This window comes from Phocoena sinus, chromosome 8 (genome assembly GCF_008692025.1).
Source record: "Phocoena sinus isolate mPhoSin1 chromosome 8, mPhoSin1.pri, whole genome shotgun sequence".
NCBI classification, from domain to species: Eukaryota; Metazoa; Chordata; class Mammalia; order Artiodactyla; family Phocoenidae; genus Phocoena; species Phocoena sinus.
The window spans coordinates 15,113,880-15,120,021 of NC_045770.1; the positions used below are offsets into that span (position 1 = coordinate 15,113,880).

Genomic DNA, 6,142 nt, shown 5'->3' on the forward strand with positions numbered 1-6,142 from the left:
GGCTTAAACTAGGGCAGAAGCAGTGGGAATGGAGAAGAAGGGACAGACACAAGGGATGCTGTGATGTTAGGTTTAATAGGACCAGGAATGGGGGGAGGCGGGGGCGGAACACTGGAAAGGAATCCAACCTGAATCCAAGATTCCTAGCTCCAGGGGTGGGGCGGTGCCACCTTCTTCAACTGACAAGCTGGCACGGTTCTAGAATTGCTCCTTCCTTTGCATCCCTACTCCTACAACGACCTCAGGACCCCAGGTCACAGCACCCCTCCCCTACAGCAGCTCCCACGCTGAAGCCCGATGACACAGGGACAAGTCACCCTGTAAAGTGGCTGCCACGGACAGCCCTTCAGAATGCCTCCCTAACCAGGCGGTGGCAGCCACACCGGTGTGACCGAAGGGAGCCTGGAGGAGCAGGTCCTGACCTCTCCTGTAGCCACCTCTTCAGACACTGTCACAGTTCCACCGGGGCAGCAAGCAGGACACAGCCCTCATAGCAGAGGAAGTGAGCAGAAAGACCTCATCAGGACTTCCCTGGCGGTCCAGTGGTTAAGACTCCACACTTCCAACACAGGGGGCACGGGTTCGATCCCTGGTCCGGGAACTAAGATCCCACGTGCCTTGGGGCAAGGCAAAAAAAAAAAAGACCTCATCGTCAAAAAGAAGGTTGGGATGCAGCCTGTAATGAGTGCTCTGAAAACGGCAAGATCTGGTGACTCTGAATCTGTTCCAAGATCCCTGGAGAGGGGCCCCTGATAAATGCAAAGGATCTCTGAGGGACCATTCCCGTGGCCCTCTCTGCACTCTGGCAGCTGACAGATGAGCAAGGGAGGTGTCTTGCCTTAGGGCTCACAAAAGATGGTTCCCTTTGTCAGTCACTGGACCCAAAGGAGCCAGGCTCTGCACCCTCTCATTCCCACCACGACACCTCCAAGCAGCACCTTTGTGCCTCAGGAAGAAAGGCTAAAGAAACATTCTTCCCTGCAGTACTTAAGCCTAAGTGGGAATCTTCTCCCTCCCCTAAGAACCTGCAACACCTGCGGACATAATGCTTGAGCCTCCACACATACAGTCAGAGATGACGAGGGCCAGACGCGGAAAAAGCGAAGCAGAAAAGGACCAAGAACCAGCGCAGGAGACGTGGCCACAGCCTGGAGGTTTAAGGAGCCCTCGGAATCTTTCATCCTCTGAGTTAGGGAGGAGAGGGAAAGAAAAAGGGAGAGGATCTCTGGGGAGGTAGGAAGCGCATTTTGGTGGAAGAACATCAGGCTGTACGTTATGCAATTCAACAGGCAGTGACCTATACAAGGCATTGTACCAACCATCTCAGAGAATTCGAGAAATTCTGCATTTGAAAAATGTTACCTATCCCTAGATACATCCCATCTCCAGAAAGCAGGGGGCAGGTAAAATCTCTGTCCTCCCGGCAAAATGCCTAATTAGCTATTTACTAAACTGTCTATGTTTAACTATTTAAAGGTCAGGAAGAATGTGGAAAGTCTAAATTCCTGGATTACTCAAATGTCAAACAAACCTTCTGCCAGAAAAAAATTAAAATACGGTGGGCTATAGTCTACCTTCTTTCCTTGCCTGGCTTCAGGAAAGATATAGGCAAGGACAGGGTCAAAAGGGCAGGAATTGCAGGAGTAAGGAAGGTGGTGGAAGAGAAACCACATTTGTTCAATGGCTACTAGAGATCATTTACTCATTCGAGAAGTATTTATTTGCTGCTGGGCGCTAGAGATGCAATGGTGATTAAAAACAGATTCAGCTGCTACTCCCCAGGAGCTAGTCTAGTGAGGGAGGGAGCCAAACCAATCAGTCACAGATAAGTGTATAATTTTAAATGAGGTAAGAGCTCTGAAGGAAAAGAGCCTGACTTGGATGAAGCCTGTGCCGAGAAGTGAAGAATGAGGAGGTATTCACCAGACAAAAAGAGGAGGAAAAGATGTTCTAACAAAAGCAGCAGCACATGCAAAGGCCCTTCAACGGCTAAGAGCACTAAGCAAGAAGAAGCATAGTCGGAGATGATGCTGGGCAGGTGGGTGGAAGCCGGGCCATGTGGAGAACTTGGCTTTTATAATAAGAGAGCTGGAAATCAGGAAAGGGCTTTTCCAGATACATATTTTGAAAAGATTACTCAGGCAGTCCCTGGAAATACAGACAGGAATGGAGGCCAGATTGGAAAAGAAGAAAATCAGAGTGGCTGCAGAGAGATTAGGTAGGAAACCACGAGCCAATCTAGATGAGAGGTGATGATAACCTGGGTGAGCGGGGGTAAGATGAGACATCTAAGAAAGCAGCCCTGAGATCAGCTTCAGGAAACACACGGCACACGTCCTAACATTTCCCTCTAAGCCTGAGACCGTGAGGGGCATCACTGGCAATCTTGGCACCCTAGACACGGCTTCAGAACCGTCAACGTGGTACTCCATGCAGCACTTACCGATAGATCAGATGAAACCTGATGAGATGTGCTTGCCACCAGGCCTGACCCTCACTGTGAGCCACGGAGTCGTGGGGAAGGATCACCCAACTGTCCTCATCCATCTCCTGCCAATCCCAGAATCTAGCAAAAAAGGAAAGGCTCGTACACCTTCTCCAGGAAGCCCTCCCTGGCCAACCTCGGCCTCTCCTGTCTACTTATAACTACCTCGGTACAAAGGACACAGTTTTCCTTTGTTCATAGGCATATTTTTCTCAGTATTACCTTTTTTATGGGAATGTGTTCCACCTCTCCTGTTAAGCCACAGGCTTCTGAGGGTCATGCCTCTGCCTCCTTCTGCATTTACCAACCAAGCCTAAAATAAGCTAAGTAAACGTAGGAACTTGGTCACTGCTCTAAACCACTAATATACAGCCAAAGAATCTCAAACGCAAAAAAAGCCCATAAGAGCTCTAGTCCAACTGCCCTTCCCTTGCCAAATATTTCCTCTCTATGCTTTAAGTGCCAGACAGCATAGTGGCTGAAGCACCAGTTTGGGGGCCAGAAACACCTGAATTAAATCCCATCTTTCTCATTTACCAGCTGTATGAACTTAAGCAAGGTACTTCACCTCTCTAAGCCTCGATAACCTCATGTGCGTAATTCAAACAATCATGATAATCTACATCAAAAGGTTGTTTGAAGATGAACTGAGATAACATATACCTGTACAGTGCCTAGCACAGTCCCTGGTACACAAAACATGTTAAATAAATGTAGCAATATTACTGATATTACTGCCAACTCCACAGTTAGATCATCCTTAACTATGGAAAGGTCTTTCTCTTAGTGAGCCAAAAATCTATGTCTAAGAAACTTCCTCCCATTTGCCCCATTCCACCCTCCGGACCCACAAAGGGCACCCAAGGCACCACTACTCCAAGCCAGGTTTTCCCAGCTCCCTTCCCTTCAATACATGCCACTGGTTCCCAGTCCCTCGACATTATGGTTACCTTACTGTGAATGTGGTCTAATTTGACAGGCACAGCCAAAAAGTTTTGCACACCTGCGTACTGACAGAGCATACACACGTATATGCATACTTAGGGTTCCCTGCGTATTTATTTCTTCCACCCTGCTTGAACAATTATAAAGAAAGTTCACCACCAGAAAAGAAAAGATTTACTGGAGAAGGCATTGAGGAGAACGTGGAAGACATTAGAGTTGATTATGCAGTGGTAATGAGCACAGGTTTGGGAACATTCTTGGCTTTGAATCCCAGCTCTGCCACTTACCAGCTGGGCAAGTTGCCTCAGTTTCCTCATCTATAAAATGGGGATAATAACAATGTCTATCTAAAAGGGTTGTGAGGATTAAATGACTCAGTACATGTAAAATACTCAAAACACAGTAAGACCTCAATAAATGTTAGTTGTTATTATTACCATTCACTTATTTAAAGGGCTTAGTCTACGTTGTTCTAGAGGACAAAGCTAGTACCAGGGAATATGAGTTAAGGCCATTCAGACATCCAATAACCACTTACTGAACACCTACCATGGGTCAGGCACTGTGCTGTCACAGCCACAAACCTGATAACGCTCCAGCTCAACCTAGTTGTGAAGCCAAATATGTAAATACATGATTATATAGTGTGTTAAGTGCATTAAGGGAAGTATCAGAAAATACGACAGGACACAAAGGAAGGGCAATTAACCCTACTTTGGAAGATCAGGAAAAGCACTGCAGAGTAGAGGACCATGGAGATGGCTCTTGAAGGATAAGCAGGAGCTCACCAGGATAAAGGAGTAAGGTTATTTAAGGCAGAAGACACAGCTTACACAAAGGCAAAGAGGCAGAAGAGAGTATACAGTAGGTGCAGAGAATTAATGACAACAAAAGCTTATATTCACTGAACACTTCCTATGTTCCAAGAACTGTACTATATATACATCATCACACCTCATCCTCTCTGCTAAGTAGAAACTATTATCCCCATTTTTCAAAAGAGAAAACTGAGGCTCAGCAAGTTTTCAGAAAGTTTTTTAAACTTGCCCAAGGTTTCACAGCTAGTAAATGGCACAGCAGAACGTGCATGCACCCACATCTATCTGACTCCAAAGCCCTGAGCTCTTAACCACTCTGACGTGACCAGCGCACAAGGGACAATGGCAAGAGAGAGATCTACAATGGAAGGCAAGGAGCACATAATAAAAGGCTTGGGAGGACTGAGGCTGTATCCTGACATGATGAGCAACCATCACAAGATTTCACAAAGGAGACTGGCCTCATCAGCTCTGTCGTTTAGAAAGATGATTCTGACAGCTGTGTAAGAACTAATTGGAGGAGGGCAAGAAAAGACGCGCAGGGACCAGTTAGAAAGGTATCCTGAAAACACAGGCAAGAAATTATGAACTAGGGACTTCCCTGGCGGTCCAGTGGTTAAGACTCTGTGCTTCCAATGAAGTGGGCACTGGTTCGATCCCCGGTTGGGGAACTAAGATCCCCATGGTGGCCAAAAAAAAAAAAAAAGCAAGAAATTATGAACTAAGTCAGTGGCTGTGAGAATGGAAAGGAAGGGCCAGATTCCAGGTGTATTATGAGGCAAAAGAACAGTACTTGATGTCTGCAGCAAGTAAGGGAGAGGCAGGACGATCAGAGCACTTAAAGCAGTATATTGTGAGTATCAGTTCACTTCTATGCCTTGCCCGATAGCCCCACCTAGCATACTGCCTAGATACAGGGAATGGCCAACAAATGTTGCTGCATGTATTATAATAGATGAATGAATTCCAAGTGCAGACATGGCTGACTGAGTGAATGGGTGAAGTCCTTCACTGAGACAGGAACTACAAAGGAGGAACAGATCTGGGGGACCGGGAAGGATGGGGCGACATTCAGTTGGGATGATCAGTAAGCAAGTCGGAGCTCAAGACTCAAGAAAAGAGGTCTGGCGGGAGCCACAGTTTGGGGAGTAACCGTTAAATAGATGGTAACTGAAACTCTGGGTGAAGCCGCTCAGAGATGGAGTGTAGTGAACAGGAAGTAAGGGCTTGCAAAGGCTGATGAAGGGGGCTGGGTTAGGAAACCCCAGAGAGAGAGGAGTCGTGGAAGGCAAGTGAGGAGCGCGGTTCCACAAGGAGAAGGTAGATTTTTGAATCAATGCAAGGAAAGGAAAAAATGAAAACAAAAAACTTACTAACTTCCCCAGCTGGCCAGAAGACAGCAAAATGATGGGCCAGCCCCGACTCGAACATGGGGGGGAAGCTTCCCCACGAGAGAAATGTTCAAGCAGGGTTCAGAAGACCGGCCGTACACACTAAATCCGAACAGGACAAATAAACGAGCGCCCCTGCCAGCTCACACTCGTGGCCCAGTGCCCGCTCTCACTGCCCCGCCAGCACTCCAGCCCAGGCCCTTCCGCCAATCAGATTTTGGATAGAGGCGCACTGATCTGGCCGCTCCATCTTCACCTCTTCCTTCAGTTCCCGCCCACGCTCATGCACATCCCGCTTGGTGGCACACGAGCGGGCCTCAACTTTCCCGCTTCCCTCCCTTCCTAGCCACCCAACCCTCCCTCCAGGGGGTTCTCACCTGTCCCCCACCCCGGGAGGCCCGGGGCGCTAGCTCCCGGCTCTGCGAAGCTTCCCCAGCACCAACCGGGCTCCCAGCTTCCAGGGACGCCGGGGTGTTGCCCTGCAGCGGCCAATAACCACTTCC

The 6,142-nt window shown here is 48.1% G+C and overlaps 1 protein-coding gene across 13 annotated transcripts in view; it reads right to left on the reverse strand.

Moving 5' to 3' along the window:
• CEP164 (centrosomal protein 164) overlaps positions 1-6,142 on the reverse strand; it is a 72,136-nt gene extending 65,994 nt beyond the window's left edge. For 12 of the 13 annotated variants that reach the window (XM_032638997.1, XM_032639007.1, XM_032638996.1 and 9 more), the window contains exon 1: positions 6,017-6,142. The gene's annotated coding sequence lies outside the window, so the exon portion shown is untranslated. Of the gene's footprint in view, positions 1-2,443; positions 2,567-6,016 lie in introns of all 13 variants that reach the window. The other variant, XM_032638993.1, reaches the window with a different exon arrangement.